The sequence below is a fragment of the Pteropus vampyrus genome, unplaced genomic scaffold (assembly GCF_000151845.1).
Source record: "Pteropus vampyrus isolate Shadow unplaced genomic scaffold, Pvam_2.0 Scaffold135, whole genome shotgun sequence".
NCBI classification, from domain to species: domain Eukaryota; kingdom Metazoa; phylum Chordata; class Mammalia; order Chiroptera; family Pteropodidae; genus Pteropus; species Pteropus vampyrus.
This window is the reverse complement of record NW_011888916.1, coordinates 3,704,387-3,721,431: the sequence shown is the minus strand read 5'-3', so window position 1 is coordinate 3,721,431 and position 17,045 is coordinate 3,704,387. Positions and strand designations below refer to the sequence as shown.

The 17,045-nt window shown below is 43.1% G+C and overlaps 1 long non-coding RNA gene across 7 annotated transcripts in view; it reads right to left on the bottom strand.

Annotated features, from left to right (window-relative positions):
• LOC105297162 overlaps nucleotides 1-17,045 on the bottom strand; it is a 38,557-nt gene that overhangs the window by 19,612 nt on the left and 1,900 nt on the right. For 3 of the 7 annotated variants that reach the window (XR_002782160.1, XR_896330.2, XR_002782156.1), the window contains exon 1: nucleotides 16,679-17,039. The exons of 2 other annotated variants lie outside the window; for them this stretch is intronic. This is a non-coding gene — a long non-coding RNA (uncharacterized LOC105297162). Of the gene's footprint in view, nucleotides 1-4,034; nucleotides 4,191-16,678; nucleotides 17,040-17,045 lie in introns of those variants that run through there. 2 more of the 7 variants (XR_002782154.1, XR_002782155.1) reach the window with 2 other exon arrangements.

Below are 17,045 nucleotides of genomic sequence, written 5' to 3'. Positions count from 1 at the left end.
CCTTCCCCACCTCTCATCCCTTGCCTGCCAGAGAACGGCTGGACTTCCTCTTAACCAGAGCCATGATTTATGTCGGCTGGTTACCACCAGGCTCTCTCCGGCCGCCAAGTGCCCTGCTGGCCAGCAGCTGAGGCCTGTCTGGCAGGACATATTTGGATGATGAAGCCATGCCGCACGCTAGCCTCAACGCAGGAAAGAGCAGCTCGACTTGGATGCCCACCAAAGGCTGCCAGGCTTGGCTCCTTCCCACGAGTTGGGCAACAAGATTTAGTCTGGCAGGGGATGAGGGCAGTGCTTAGGAGGGGCAAGGCTAGCCTGGGAGAGCACCACTCTAGGGCAGAATGCCCTGGGGCTTGGCGGAGCCCAGGAAGTATAAGCAGTGAGAGAATCCTGAGCTGGGAGCCAGGAGACATGGACTCAGACCCAGCTCCTCCACCAACTCCTTATTGGGTAACTCCAGGTACACTGTTTATCTTCCTCTCTATACCTCAACTTCTCCCCTGTAAAGTGGGAAGGATTTCCTTGCCTGCCTTAGGAAATACAGAAAGAACACATGATATACCAAAAAAGTGTCCACTCTCTTCAAGCCTCAGTTTCTTCATCCATAAAGTGAGACGAGCACATCACCTCCCTCACAGAGCTGGCATGAGGATTATTAATATACAGTGCCTGGCACAGAATGAAGGCCAAATCTGCCATGACCTACCCCTCATATGATTAGTATTAAATTGAGGCAGCCATTCCATCCCTCTAATTCTTAGTTTTTTAATACACCTTCTTCACAAGGGTTGGTATGAAAATCAAATTCAGAAACTGAGGCTCAGAAAGTAGCTTGCGTATAAGCTGGTATAACTAAGAATTGATAGAACTGGGTTCTGAATTTAGATCTAACTCTGAAGTCTATGTTCTACCCACAGCACCAGTATCTACTTACCACCCACTGGCTTTCAGACCTTGCTTTTATGGAAAGGTCATTCTCCTTTAGAGCTGGCCTGCAGAGGTCAGACATACCAACTGACGCAGCCCCTAGTTACTACTCCACATCGGCCCTCTTGTGTTGATGGTAATACTAAAAAGTCCAGCCTCCCAGGAGAAAAGACTAAAATAGAAAGCAAGGGAGGACTGGCCTGAGTGCCCAGTGAGTAATGTGCAGGCTCTGAAGAGATGATCACAAGTGCCAGGCTGTGTCCTGGGCTGCCCAGCTGTGTGCCCGGCCATGCTGGGCCACCCATCCTCCTTCTTAGGCTGTCTTAAGTCCTCCCTGCAGTATGGGGTGAGGCTCAGACTAGGAAAAAGAACATGGATTTTAATCTCAAGCTTATGTCATTGACTTTCTACAAGACTTTGGACAAATGCTTTTAAATTTGAGGGCCTGAGCATCTCTTCTGGAAAATGGAAGTGCCACGTGAACTAATCAGTTGCGGGTGCCCTTCTCACAATAGGACTTTTTATGCCCATAAACTTTCAGGCAGTGGGACAACTCACTCCTCTTGGCTTTATGCTTCATTCTGTTTCTTCAGCATCTCTTTTAAAAAAAAAAAAGCAAACAATCCCCCCTTCATCTATTAATGTCTCCGGGACACCCAGCTGGGGAATAAACAATGTTAGGAAGATGGCTGTGGAGCCCAGATCAATCTGCAGCTCTTCATCTCCACTTGGAGGGGGACAGGCCAAGGCCGTGGCCAAGCCCTGTGAACATGAGAGCCTGCAAGTCCCAGAGAAATAAACACGCTTCAGAGTGAGATGGGAGCCAACGGAAGTCAATAAGCTCAGAGGGACTTGAGACATTTTTGGATCTTTACGCAGAGTTTTAATTTATTTGGGGGGAAGTCGTGGGATGCTAGATCCCAATCTGACCTAGATAAATAATGATCTGCCCATGAAATGACTAAAGTTTCTATCTCAAACCTGTCATCATGCCCTGCTGTCCTCTTTCCTTCTGAGGAGATAGGACCCAGGTCTCTTGATTTATTCTAATTCCACCACACACACACACACACACAGACACACACACACACACACACACACACACACACACACCAGAGTACTGAGCATGCAGAAGGTGCTCAATAGAAGAAGCTCCACCCATGATCTTCAACCCTTGCCGATCAGGGCCCTAAGTACACTCTGTGAAGGTGTGATCACCAGGAGCCAGTCTTGTCCTGAGTAGGTGGCAGGTGTCCACTTTGGCTAAACTCACGTATGTTGCAGCCCACGGATTCCGGGAAAAGTGGTCAGCTCAGATGTGATTCATTGTAGCCACAGAGCCTCTGGGTGTGACCTTAGATAAGTGAGTATGTGGTGGAATGTTTGAACATTCCGAATGGGGACATCAAGAGACACCCTGATCCAATCAACTCATTAACGAATACATGTCTGTTTATTAATCGGCAGATGGTGTCTTTCTGATCTCCCAACTGCTGGGCGTAGGGAACCCAGAGGAGTTGAGACAGAAGGAAGAGATATGTGAGAACGGAATAAACACTAGTTTACAAAAAAGTTAGTCACCGGATGGAGGAAAAATGGTCAAGGACAGAAAACAAATGTAACCCTTGGTATTATTATAGAGAATGATACAGTGAGACTTCCTAATTCTATAGAAGTTTCTTACTTTCCTAGAATCAAATTTCACATTCACCATAGCCTCATCAAATACGCTTTATTATGCCCATTTTATAGATGGGGAAACTGAGGCAATGAGCAATAAAGTGGCTTGCTCCAATATCTTGTTAACAAAATCATTAGAAGTCTGTGCTATACTTTTGAAATCACAAAAGGTCATCATTTTGACCAATTTTATTCTAGAGTAAGGATAATGCAAAAAGGATTCCAAAAGATCGATTATGAATCATTCATTAAACTTCCTTCCAAAGTACCCTTATAGGAGATTACAAATCTTTGCCTCATAAAACTAAACCTATGGCAGTTTTCCTTTGAAAGAACTTTTCCTCTCTCTAATTTTACTTTAAATAGCTCAATCCTTGTGTTCTATTCTTAGTCTGATTCTTTTCTTATTTTACGTACTCTTTTTAAGTGGACTCATTCACATTGTGACTTTAAGTGTATCTCTAAATTGTCCATCTTGAGCATTTGGCCTGACTATCCCCACAGCACTTAAAACTTCCCCAAGCAATACTTTTATTTCTTTCACACTCAATCATGGGAGAAAAAAGGACAGGAGGGAGGGAGGGACTTAGAGAGGGAGAGATGGAGGGAGAAAAATGGATGGTGCTGGAAGAGTCCTAAAAGATTGTCTAGTCCATCCTCAAGATGAACAAACTGTCCAGATAGAATAAGATCCGGGACTGAAAATCGTGGTTTCCTGACATCTGGTCAGGATCTCTGTAAGAGCAGTGACATAGAGTACTGAGAAATGACATAGGGAAGGCAGAGGGCCAGGGTGAAAAGCTGGGCCTTTGCTTCAGCACACTCTTCACAATGTGTGGTCATTTATTTGTGTGTTTACATGTGTGATGTCTATTTTTGCAGTGCCGGCTCCATGAGACCAGGGACCATGTTCACTACTGTATCCCTAGCACCGAACACAGGACCTGAACACACAAGGCACTCACTAAATATGTGTGCAGTTCATAGTAGCAACAACGTAGAAAGTATCTAAGAATTAAACAAAGAATACAACAGACCGCTATGTAAAAAAATACAACGCTAACATAGGACATAGAAGATGATCTGAATAAGTATAGAGATATTCCTATTCATAGATGGGCTGACTTAATATTAAAAACATGTCCCTTCTCTGAAATCAATATAAACATTTAATACAAGGACAACCAAAATTCCAGTTGATTTTTTGATAACTCAATACACTTACTCTAAAATGTACTTGGAGAAATACAAATACATTTAACCTAAAGACTTTAAACATTAAAAAAGAAAAATGAATAGATGAGAACTCACCTTCCCAGATATTGACATGCTACAAAACAATGGTAATAAGCACTCTCTAGTACTGGCACAAGAACGGATAGACAAATACGCCTTTGGTATAGAACAGAGAGCCCAGAGATACTCACATTCACACGTGTGGTTGCTGGATGTTCTCTGTTTGCCCTTCCATATCCTTTCTCCACCCTCTTCCACTCTTGTTCTAAGAGGTTGGCCTCCCTGCATTGCATTAACCATACTCCCTTGCCCTGTGACTCCTGGTTGAATTTGGCCATTGAGAGGCACTGGAGAGAGGTTGGAAAGAAAAGGAGAGAGGGGATAGTTATGCCCTAGCTTTATCTCTGCCAGGCTGCAGGTAGGTCCAAGCTGCATTCGTCTTCCAAAGACCAGAACACCAGCTACAGTTTTCTCTGGGTTTTGATAGTCACTCCCTTCCCCTGCTCCTTCATGTCTTGGGTGGGTAACTAGGAAGTGGAAGATAAGAGCTTCCTCAGTGTTGCTTCCTGAGGGCCCTACCTGCCCTTATTGGTTTCCTTAACGTGCTAGTCTTTCATTGAGCTCTCCTTAGTTACTGCATTTGGGCTTGCCTTTTGTTTTCTGCTAGGCCCCTCACAGATGATAGATTAGGTAGGTAGGTAGGTAAGTAGGTAGGTAGATAGACAGATAGATAGTTAGATTATAAATGTATAAACTTAACATACAATTGAAGTAACCTGACAGATCAGTTCAATGCAGATTGTTAAGTAAGTTGTGTTGAGAAAATTAGCTCCTCATAGGTAGAAGAGGAAAACTGGATCCAGTACTAAATACCACATATAGAGGTGGTGTCATGTAGATTAAAAGAACAAATGTGAAAGATAAAAACATAAAGTTAATAGAATAATAAGTTAGTAGAAGAATACAAAAAATATAAAGTTAATAGAAATGTAGAATACCTTATGACTTAGACATGGGAAAGAATTTCTCAACAAAATGTTAAAAAAAAAAAAAAAGAAGAAGAAGACAAGCAATAAGGAAAAAAAGATGAATTTCGTTCCACTACAAAAATAAGATTTCTGTTCAAAAAATGGAGTAAATAAATAAATAAAAGTCAGAATCGAAGATATTCACAATGTCTAAACTGACGAAAAAAATTGGACATTTAGAAGATACAAGGAACTCCTGCAGATCAACAAGAAAAACTCAGGAAAAAATGAGGGAAAGGTACACACAAACAATTTTCAGAAGAAGAAACCCCCAAAAGACAAAAAGTATATGGAGAGTTGCTCAAAATCCTTAGTAATCAGAGAAATTCAATAAAGCACAGCGATATATCACCTTATATAATTTACACCAATAAAAATTAGAAAGCTGGATAATGGCAATGTTTTTCAGGATTCCTTATACCCCTCAGGCTGGCAGAACTATGAGGTGGGAGAGCCAATCTAGAGAACATTCCCCATCGCTTAGTCAAATTAAGTATGTGCATATTTTATTAATTCAGCTATTGAGCTCCTGGATATGCATCCCCCTAAAAAGCAAATCCCAGAGATGTACAAGAATGTTCAGTGCAGTATTATTTGCGGAGTAGAGGAGTTGGAGGTAACACGGGAGATTATCACTCAGAGAGTGAACAGGTAAAATGTATGCGATATCACCACTGCGTATTATGCAGCAGTCAGAAGAAATATACATTGATTGTAATAGCATACTCATTGGTACAAAAAGTAAGGACAGAATCAGATTAATAACACAATACCATTTACATAAATTAAAAACACATGCATACAATAAGACAATATATATCTGCAAGAAATATACAAACAAAAAATCCACATTAAATTGCTAATAAGAGTGAAAGAGGGGATATCATTACAGAGCCATATGGTCATCTCAGTTGATACAGAAAGTGTACAGTTGTGGGAAACAAGCAACATATAAAATTTAATTGTATTTTATATACTTTCAAAGTACAGTCATAAATTTAAAAATCTAAATGCTATTTATACGAGCATCGAAAATTATGAAAGACTTAGGGATAAGTTTTAGAAAAGATGTGCATGTTATATATACTGAAAAAATCAAAATATAGCTGGAGGGAAGTTAAAATCTAAAGAGAAATAAGCCAGAATTATGGGTCATAAGACAATATTATTAAGATGTAAATTCTCTCCTGATTGATCTGGAGATTCATTGCCATCTCAAACAAAATCTCAGCAGGATTTGTGAAAAATTTAACAAATTTATTCTAAAATTTGTATGAAATGCAAATGATTTAAGGTAGCCCAACAAAATGAAAAACAAATTTGGAAGACTTACATGGCTAATTTCATGACTAATTATACCGTTTCAGCAATAAAGACAGGGAATACCTAAGTGACCATAGGTTAGACCAAGATTTCTTAAATAAGACACACAACGCACAAATTATAAAACAGACAAAAGAACTTGATAAATTGGATTTCTTCAAAATTAAAACATTTGCTCTTCTAAAGACACACAAAAAAATGAAAAGACAAACCATGTACTGGGAAGAAATATTTGCAAAACTATGTTTGACCAAAGAATTGTAAACAGAATATTTAAAGAACTATCCCAATCCAATAAAAAGCCAAAAAGCCCAGTATACATGACCAAAACATTTGAACAAAGACTTCACTAAAGAAGATAAAAGAATGTCAAATAAGCACATGAAAAGATGTTTAGCATCATTAGTCACTAGAGAAATGAAAATTAAAACCACAATGAGATACCACTTTACACCCACAAGGATGACTAAAATTGGCCCTTCTTATTTGCAAGTTCCACATCTGTGGGTTCAACCAACTATGATGGAAAATATTCAGAAAAGAAAAAACTACATTTTTGCTAAAATGTACTATCTAGTTAGGCCTATGCTGGTTGCATCTGTACTGAACATGTACAGATTTTTTTTCTTTCCTCATCATTATTCCCTAAACAACACAGCGTAACAACTGTTCTCCCAGCATTTACATTGTATTAGATGTTATAAGTAATCTAGAGATAATTTAAAGTATATATGAGGGTGTGCTTAGGTTATATGCATATATGCCATTTTATAAAAAGGGCTTGAGCATTTGAGTCCTTTTTAAAAAATGGCATATTTGCATACAGGGGTCCTGGAACCAATACCCGCAAGGACAATTGTAATTACAAAAATGGACAAGACCAGGTGTTGCTGAGGTCATAACTGGAACTATCATAACTCTCACACACTGCTAAATGCCTGACACAGGAAGTGCTCCCATGTTATCATTTAGCCATAGCAGTTAGTAGGAGCAGCCATTATGAATGTGAGCTATGCAGTGTAAATGAAAAACTTGGACACAATATCTGCCCTCACGGAGCTTCTGTCTAACCACCTGTACATGTGACATTCCTTTGAATTCACTCTCTTAGGAACTCATGTTTTTCCTAGCCCTGAGCTAATGCTTTATGTTATCAATAGAAATAGTGATTAGTCCAGTTACAGCCTGTCTTGGAAGGCTTGAGGGAAAACGATCTAGACCTGTAAGGACACAGTTGACAAGGAAGCGACTAGACTGCATGCATGACCTGATGATCTGAGAGGGGGAAGAAGGAGACGGGACTGCTAAACTCTTCAGACAGATTAAGAAAAAGCTCAGAGGGGAAAAATTCCACTTAAGTCAGGGAGCTTCTGCTACTTTCGAGGCTGACTGGATTCCAAAACCACTGCTTCTATGCTGAGGCAGCTGTGGTACAGTGAAAGAACACAATCTAGAGTCTGAAAAAAGCTTAGTAAGCTGTAAGATCCTGAAGAAATCACTCCATTTCTTTAGCTTCTGATCCCTGGGCATATGTTGGATGAATGAGTTAGTTGGTCAATGAATGAAAAAACTATAGGCTGTCAGTACCATTTCTAGACACAAGGTTTTTTTAAATGATGATCAGGAGAGTGAAAAGAAGCAAAACTTTTAATATAAGGAATGGAAGAAGGAACAAGAAGACACAGGGTAACTTGGTCCCTGTGAATCTATGAACAGCTGTCATGAAGGAAGTGGAGGACCTGCTCCATGTGATCCCAGCGGTGGGAACCAGCAAATAGTGAGTATAAGGGAGAGAGAGGCAGATGTAGGCTCAATATATACAAGTGTCTAAATGTTCAGTTGCTTAGAAGTGGAGTTGGCTACTTCAGAAGGCAGTGAGCTTCTTGTCACTGAATGTCATAAGCAGCATCTAGATAAGACTGATGAAAAAGGGGTTTTAAACAAAATGTGAGAAGTGGAGAATCTAGCCTAAATTCTGAACTGAGAGAAATGGAGGTTTGGATTTGGATATGATGAGTTTGAGAGGAAAGCAGGGCATTCACATAGAGGAGACACAGATTGGAAAGTCATCATGAAAATGTCAATTGATGAAAACAGAAACACAACTGCTTCCCCATCGGTAAGTGAAGTCCAAGCAAGTCCAAATATTTAAAGACATCTGCTGGTGGGAGCCATCAGAGCCGCTGCCAGCTTGTACTGTGCCTTGTGGTATCAAACATGGACACAGCTCCTTGCCACTGGCTGGATTTCACTGCCTACTCACCTCCTCAGCAGAGCACCCTTGTGCAAGGCACAACCTGCTCAGATGCTCACTGCCGTGGCCCTGGAGGCCACCATGCCACAGACACTCATAACTTCTTCCATAAGCCATCCATGTTACAGATGACTCGTGCTCTTTTAAAACATTTTAGAAGAACATTAAAGTATTTATCCTAGGACAGGAAATACTTTTGAGGCTTCTTCTTATTACTGTTATTAATAATGATCATAAAAGTCATATTCATGACTTTTTATAGTACACAAAGTGCTTTCATATCCATCACCTTGACCCCCACAACAAACCTGCAAGCTATGCATTACTATTGTTCTCATGTCACCAATGAGGAAATGAAGGTCTGCAGGGATTAGGCTAGGAAGTTGTGAAGCCTTTTCTCATACAGCATATATTTTATAGTTATAAGCTCTGAATCACCATATAAATGTATAAATCTACTTGCACAGAACACATTGGTCCTGCAAGGGTCCCTATAAAAAAAATATATGAAAAGCAGTCAGCATTCTCAGGTTTAGATGAGCCACCAATAACCCCGCTTAGCCCACTTACACTTCCCTTAGCTCTGCTTGAGTCCTGGTGACAATCTCAGTAACTTTTCTGTCTACCTCAGCCAAGGTCTCTCATTCTAATGAATCTCAACTTTGGGTTCATTTTGATAGCATCCTGTTCTTAGCTTCCTCCTATTAAGACATCCCCCACAAATGGTCCTCCTCTGACAGGTAGGTCCTGGGACCTCCCTTCCTGATGCCGTTTTGAAGGCGTTCTCTCCGGGAAAGCAGAACTCATTATTTTAGAACAGCTTTATCGATGACCTGCATCTTTCACGTACATGCTGCCTTCCCTCCTGTCTTAACAGATGAACTGCCCTAACAAGGACTGGTCCTTCCATTGCCTCTGGATCTCAAGCCTCTTGCCTTCTCTGGTGGTTCTCAAGGACTTCTCCAGTGTACTCCTCTCTCCCTGGGATCATAAGTTCCTTCCTCTCTGCCAGACCCTTTGCACCAGCATACACGCATATTATATAACCCATGATTTTTAAGTCTCCCCACTCATCCTATGTTTTTATGCCACTCTATCCCGTACCCTTTCCCACAAAACTGCGAGAAAGAGTTGCCTCTTCTCCTGCTTCTACTTTCTCTCCTTACTCTCTATTCGCAACCCATTTCGCTTGAGTTTCCATCTCCAACGGTCTGCTGAAATGACTCCTATCCAACTCCCTGTAGTAAAATCTAGTGGTCACTACTCTGGTTTATTTTACTGGATATCTTGACAGTTCTCTCTCCTGGTTTTTCTCCTACTTCGGTCACTTTTGTTGGATACTTCTCTCTCAAACGTGAAAGGATTAGGTTCCGTGGGCTTAGTTAGACCTAGGCCTCTTTCCATTCTCTCTCTCTCTCTCTTTCAAATCGTCTGTTGGATTTAAATATCATCTCTATGCAATAGAGCCTAGATTTATCCTTCCAGCCCTGACTGCTCCCCTGTGCCCCAGGCTCATTTATAAGCTGTTTCCTTATCATGTGCATTTGGACCCTAGTCCTGGAGTCTTAGAACTAAAATTGGACTCTTGATCCCTCCACTCCAGTCCCTCAAAACTCCGCTGCTTCCTCATCTTTCCCAGATCAGTGAATGGAGCCAGTTGCTCAAGACAAAATCCTCAGACTCATCCTTGATTTCTCTCTGCCCCTCACCCCCACATCATATCTGCCACGAAATGCTCACTACTTGCTCTAACTCTCTATGAACCCAAATCTTCTCGCTCTCCTTTAGTTTTACTTCAACCACTCTGAACAGAGCCACCACCGTCTCCACTCCAACAACTGTCCTAGTGCCCCCTGAATTCCTCACTCGCCACCTCACTAACCTCCAAACCAAAGCCTGAGCCATGTTTTTAAAAATGTAGATCAAATCATAGTACTCTTCTTTAAAACCCTCTTATAGCTTCTCAGTTAAACTGGAATTCCAGCTCCTTACTTTGACCTACAAAGTCTGACTTCACCTGGCTCCTTCATCTCTCGAATGTAATCTCTTAGAATTTTCTTCCTCATGTCCTACACATCAGGCTTCACTGGAGTTCTCTGAACTCGCCCAGGTGGCTCCCTCTCTTGGGCCATGCCCAGGCTGGTCCCTCTGCTGGGAGTGCTCTTCCTCTAGACTTTCTCCCAGCTGACTCCTTCTCATCATTCACCAGGCATTCTCTATTATTATCTCCATTGGTATCGGTTATTTTTCTATTGTTTTCCTTCATTCCTGGAAAGGAAGGTCTGCGTGAGCAAAGACCCTACCTCTCTTGTTCACCAATTCTTTAGCACCAAGCATTGATTAGACTCTCAATATATACATGTTGCATGCATGCATGAATAAATGAATGAATGAATGAATGAATGAATGAATCCTCTCCCCCTCTTTGCAGAAGTCACCATCACTTCCACTTGCTACACACTGAAGAGGCACTTGATCTCATCTAGCACGTGGCAGTCTCTGGAGCCACACTGCCTGGGTTCAAACCCTAGCTCCATCACTGACTGGCTGTGTAACTTTGGGCCAGTTTTGGAGCCTCGTTTTCCTCGTCTATAAGATGAGGATAATAACAGTGCTTCCCTCATCCAGGCGGTTAAGAGTTAACACATTTAAATCAAGTGATAGAACATTGGCGGACACACAGTAAAATGCTTAACAAAAGTTACTAATGATTATATTCTTGAAACAGCAACTCTGTAAGACAGGATTTGTCAGTCTAGGCACGATCGATATTTTGGGTGGGATAATTCTTTGTCGTGGGAACTATACTATGAATTGTCAGATGTTTAACAGCATCCCAGCCTCTACCCACTAGATACCAGTAGCGCCTTTCCAGTTATCATAACCAAAAAACATCTTTAGATATTGCTAAATGTCCCTGTGGGGGCAGGATGGGCAAAACCACTTGCTGTAAGGCATATGCTTTTACTCCTATCAGCAGATATGAAATTGTAAGTTCATAGAGCTTAAATAACCTGCACCAGGTCACAGGGTTACAAAGCGGAGAGCAAGGATCGAAACTCCTATCTTCTTGGCCCATGCTCTTTCCTCCACAGCTCGCTGTGCTCGAGGCCCAAGCCCCCCTTCGCTCACCCCGGTCGGCTCGCACACTCACAGATGCGTGCTAATTACACAGCAATGTAAAATGTTATATGTGGTTTGTTATTTTATATCCAGGAACACGGTCCACAGCCTTCATTACATAAAGCAGCTGTGTGTATACTTGGGGTCTAAGTGCTATTTAGTGGTCAGCTCGATGAGGTATTTTGTTTCAAGCATCACATTTCTTTTTTCCCTTTCCATACGTCTATTGAATCCTATGTAGAGGAATAGAACCTCACACAGCTTTGGCTAAAGCGAAAGGCAAAAGTCTCCTAAATGACAATCGTCCCACCGTCCTAATTAGATTGAGAGAGACAGCCCAGAATGCACCATCTGTGGTATGAATGTGTCCCCCGGTGGTTGTGTGTGCATGCGTGTGTGTGCATGTGTGTACGTGTTCACCAGCCACACCCAGTCTGACCCATACAACCTGTACTACATCGCCATTGGTGTCTTAAAGGAAGCAAATGTTTTAATAACAAGAACTAGAATCCAAGCCTTCTAATTCTCTGCTGTGTGGCTTAAATATGTCATGTGTCCCCTCTGAGACTCAGTTTCCTCATCTTTAAAATGGGGGGTAAAAATATCAGTCACACGGTGTTACTGAGATCCTTTAGATAAAGGATCTGGCACAGGATTGGTCAACAGTAAACCCCAGCTCCTTTCCCTCCCTCACTTGCCAGAATCCTGACCGTGCCATCCTAACCGCCCATTCCAGCCCCCTCTCAACATCACCCCTCTCCCCTAGCCAAAATGTTCTATTCCCTGTCACACTTCCGTCCCTTTGCCTTCATCAGTCTCCTCACGTAGGATGCAAGCAAGGCTCTTTCTATCCATACAAATTGAACATGTCCCTCTTGGCCCAATTTAAATCCCTCTCCTCCCAGAAGATATCCTTGACACTCCAACTCTCACTAACTTCTTCTGGATTTTTACAATACTCTGTTACTTGCCTGGCACTGAAATGCATTGCAACTAATCACCTGAATATCTTTTGTCTTGTTCAGAAATTGAAGTAGCCAGAGGTCAGGATTATATTCCTTCATGCTTAACACGCTACAGTACACCCAGGAACCCAATAAGTATTGGTGAGTTAATGGAGTCAGTGTGAATCATTGTACTTATATGACTGATGGCTGCACACATCAAGCCATAAACACATCTTGTCTGGAACCTGACATGCAGCCACTCTCAACCAGCACCTGCAATTTATGCAGAGCAAGCTAAGGTTACATCCTCTAAACATCAAGATGAAGGGCAAGGCCCTTCCTGGTGCCATCTTATTTCTAACTCTCCCCAATAGTTTTCGAATTCTAAGCTCTCCCCATCATCATTTACAATTCCCCAAATATGCCAAACCTTTAGATTCCATGCCTTTGCATATGCTGTTCACACTGTCTGAAATGACCTTCCTTTCCTCACCTTCCCTGCCCTGCTCATTCTCAGATATCAACTTAAACATCACCTTCTTGGAAAGCAAAGACCTTTGCTGATCTCTCTCCTAAGCTTGACTTTCTTCTCTCCTAAGATGCTCCACCCTATCCTCCCCTATTTGTTTCCCAAAGGACCATATTTGTTTGCATCTCTGTCTCTCTCACTGGGTTGCAAGCTCCCTGAGGACAAAACCTTGGACTGATTTCTCTGTGCTCTCCACTCCCTTACTGGGCTGCACCATAGTCAGGCTTTTTGTTTTTTAATGAATGCCATCTTGTATAGCAACTCTAATCCTTTGTTGTGGTTCTATGATCCTTTGTCTCTTTTCCCACTCCTGCAAGGAAATGTCCTGCTCCAAATCATCTCAGTGTCTACTTTTTTTCTGGTTCTCTCCATCACTCTAGACCGTCTTAAGCACGACTGACCTCTGCATGGTCTTGAAATCTGCTTCTCTTCTTCTCTACTCCCCAAGACAATCATGTCTTTCGATCATCAAGGATTAACTTCTAACCAACTAAAGCTGGGGTGGAGAAGACAGAGCCTGGGGTGGATGGGAGTTGGGTACAACTGGGGATGGAGTTGGAGCCGGAAGTCAGGCCAGGCCAGGTCCATTTGAAAGCACCAGTGTGGTCAGTGGCCCAGGGGATGGCTAGCCAAAGGGCGGCCCTCAAGCCCAGAGCAAAGCTTCTCCTTTGAGTTGGCGGAGCAGGGGAGCTCCTCACCTCCCTCTCCGAGAGACACCCTTTGGCAAGAGAAACCCGGGGCTCCTGGATCTGCTCAAGAGCCAGACTTTGTTGATTTAGTTCCGCTACAAGGCTTCTGTTCTTGCTTGGGCCGTTAAGGCCTACAGATTCCTGGTACCCATCTGATTGAACAACTTAATTAAAATGCAATAAAAGAAAAGTGGGCCAGATGTGCCTGGGGAGAGGAGGCAGGCATCTGTGTCCACTGCCTGCCTTCTGAGCCCTACACCCTTCCCATCCTGCCTAAAGGCCACTGGGCAGGTGGTGGCCATGGAACTCTGAACTCTAGTGTGGGGTACAGAAGACCCTTTAAAGTTATCTGCTCCATAAGCTTGTTCGTACTGATGATAGTGAAACTGAGGTCTAGTGCGGACAAAGTTGCTCAGTGAGATGTTAGCAGAAGCACGATAAATCTCTAGGACTATTCATCCAGGGCTTCTCTTGCTACACAATGTGAGAGAAAAAATTATTCGAAAATGCTAAGACCCTTGTTCTTAGAGAACACTCTCTCCTGAGGCCCTGAACTTTTTTGTAACTTCTTTCTTCTTTTTTTTGGGGGGGGGGGTAGCAGCTTTGTGGAAATATAGTTCATATGCCATACAATTCACCCTTTAAAGTATACAATTCAATGGTTTTAATATACTCACAGAGTTGTGCAACCAACATTACAATCAATTTTAGAATATTCCTTACTCCCCCTCAAACCGAGTAGCCTTTAGCTATGGTCCCTCAATCTCCCCATTCCTCCTAGCCCTAAGGGACCACCAGTCTACTCTCTGCCTCTACATAGTTGCCAATTTTGGACATTTCGTATAAATGGATCCATATTATATATGTTCTTTTGTGACTGGCTTTTTAGATTTAGCATAATGTTTTCAAGATTGAGTCATATTTTATCAGTCCTTCTTTCCTTTTTAGGGCCAAATAATATTCCATCATACGAGTATATCACATTTTGTATATCCATCAGTTGATGGACATTTGGGCTATTTCTCTCTTTTAGCTTTTTGAATAGTGCTATCGATATTTGTGCACACGTTTTTGCATGGACAGATGTTTTCAATTCTTTTGGGAATGTCCCTAGAAGTGGAGAAAGCTTTCATCTCATTAAGAATATCAGCAACAATACCAGCGGAAATACTAGAGCATTATTGCACACTTTAACTCAGAGACTAATGAGGGCAGGATGCTGGATGGTGAAAGAGAGACACAGATAGGTTAATTATTTTGGCTCTGGTCTCACAGCCATAGGGTAGGGCCATGGAAGAGGAAATCATAGCTGGCACTCATGACAAATGGACAACGAAACTTTTAGAATTTTATGCAAAAAGCCCTGGGACATTTAAAAAATCACTCACACAAATTCACACGTACCATCGCTTTCATTACATGGGTTGGTTTTTAACTTGATCAAGTCCTTTTTTTGTCTGCTATCTGCCTTGTGTCTTCCAGTTACCCATGGAGACCATCACACTGCCTCTCAGTGGAATTAAATTCTCCTCCCACTTCCCAACTGTTTCACCTCATCCTCACCAACCAGAGTGGTGGCACTGTAGGGAGTTTGGGAGCCTCCGTGAGCCTCTTTAAAGGACTTCTCTTTTGTCACAGCTGCAGTTCTCAGAGCTCTGCGTGTGGAAAACACGGAGCCACACTGTTCTCTCATACCGTCCTGGCTTTCTGGCTTGCTCTGCGTCTGTCACCAGATGTGTGCATGGCTAAGAGACCAAAGTTGCTCTGGACATCTAGCAGGTTGAACTACATGACATCGTCAACATTTGTTCATTTCTGATCTACAGAAATGGCAATCCCGTGTGTTTCAACCTGCTAGTCTCTAGTGTCTTCCTGTGTTTCTCCTAAAGGTGTGCCCTGGAAGCCATTTTGCCCTTCCAGCCCTGCTAGTCTTCCTCTCCCAACCTTTTGAGTGGCCATTCTCCAGCTGCTCAATCTCGTGCCCAAAGGCATGAGTGGAGTAGTGGGAGCACTGGGCTGGGAGCCAGGAGACCTCTCCACTCTCTGACTGTCTCCCCACTGGTCGCTCTTCCTCCATCTCCCCTTCCAATCCCTGCCTCCTGAAAGCACAGATCTGCTCCAGCCACCCTCTACTTCAAATCTTTCAATGACTCCTGATAACCTAGTATGCATAAAGTATGAACTCTGCAGTCCGGCCAGGAGACGCAGTCTCAGCTCCGATGGCTGGCTTTTTGCTCCAGCCATGTCTAACTGCTTGTAGCCCCCTGAAGGCACCTCTTTGCCTTAACATCTGCTCTTCTTCCACCTGGAAAGATTTGTGCACCTTCTTCACTCAGCTGCCTATGACATCCCTCAAGACCACTCCCAGGAGTCTTCCCTGAGTCTCCCGGCCATGTTAGGGACCCTTCTTCTCTGTTCCCATTTCTCTGTGCTTCCATCTCTCCCGGCACTCATCCTCGTGTTTTAATAATTTCTTTGTGTGTCTGCCCCTGTTTATCTCCCTCTCTAGCTTGTGGGCTCCTGGTAATTCTATCTAATTCATTTTCTGTTTAACAGAACTACTTCTGTTTAAGTAGTGGCGACTGTGACTCAATTTCCCCATTTGCTGGAAATGGTCCAGAAGCTTGAGCGTTACCCCTTGGTCTTCTCTAAGCTTCATTTGCCTCTCAGGAGCAGAAGGGGGCTGGTTTCAAGGGCTCTTTCAATTCTTACGGTCTAGGGAACTGCGATATGAATCCTTACCCTCCCAGGCCCCCCACAGGGATCTCATGTGAGTCCAAGGAAACCGATGGGTCAGGACTGTTCAAATGGAAAGTTCCAAGAAATTTTGAGTAAGATTATTTTCTTCTTTTTAATTTTAATTCAGCAAATGTCTGAAGAACACCTACTAAGTGCATGCCAGTGTCAGTCAAAAAAGTGGCGGGATAGAAAGTTGTACATACCAGCTTCCCTGGATTCCTTTGAGTGCTGTCTTCCCAGCCAGTCTAGGGGTGCCTGCCCACTCCTGGCTCTCTCACTGCTCACTCCCGCCAGGACCTGTGCATCAGATGCTTTGGACAAGGGTGGCCCATGCCCCCAAATTTGTTACCGTCCGCCAAGTCCGCATCCACCTTAGAGCCCACCAAGTTTGACCGAGAGAGGCCTCGGCCCGGGCGCCCTCTGGCGGCCGCACGCGGAAGCTACGGCCGGGCGGGGAGCAGGCAAGGGGAAGGGGGAGGGAGGAGGGAGGAGGAGGCGCGGGCAGGGGAGGAGAGGAAAAAGTTGCGCTGGGAAGTTTGGAAAGTTGGGAAGTGGCTGCTGCGGGCTTCG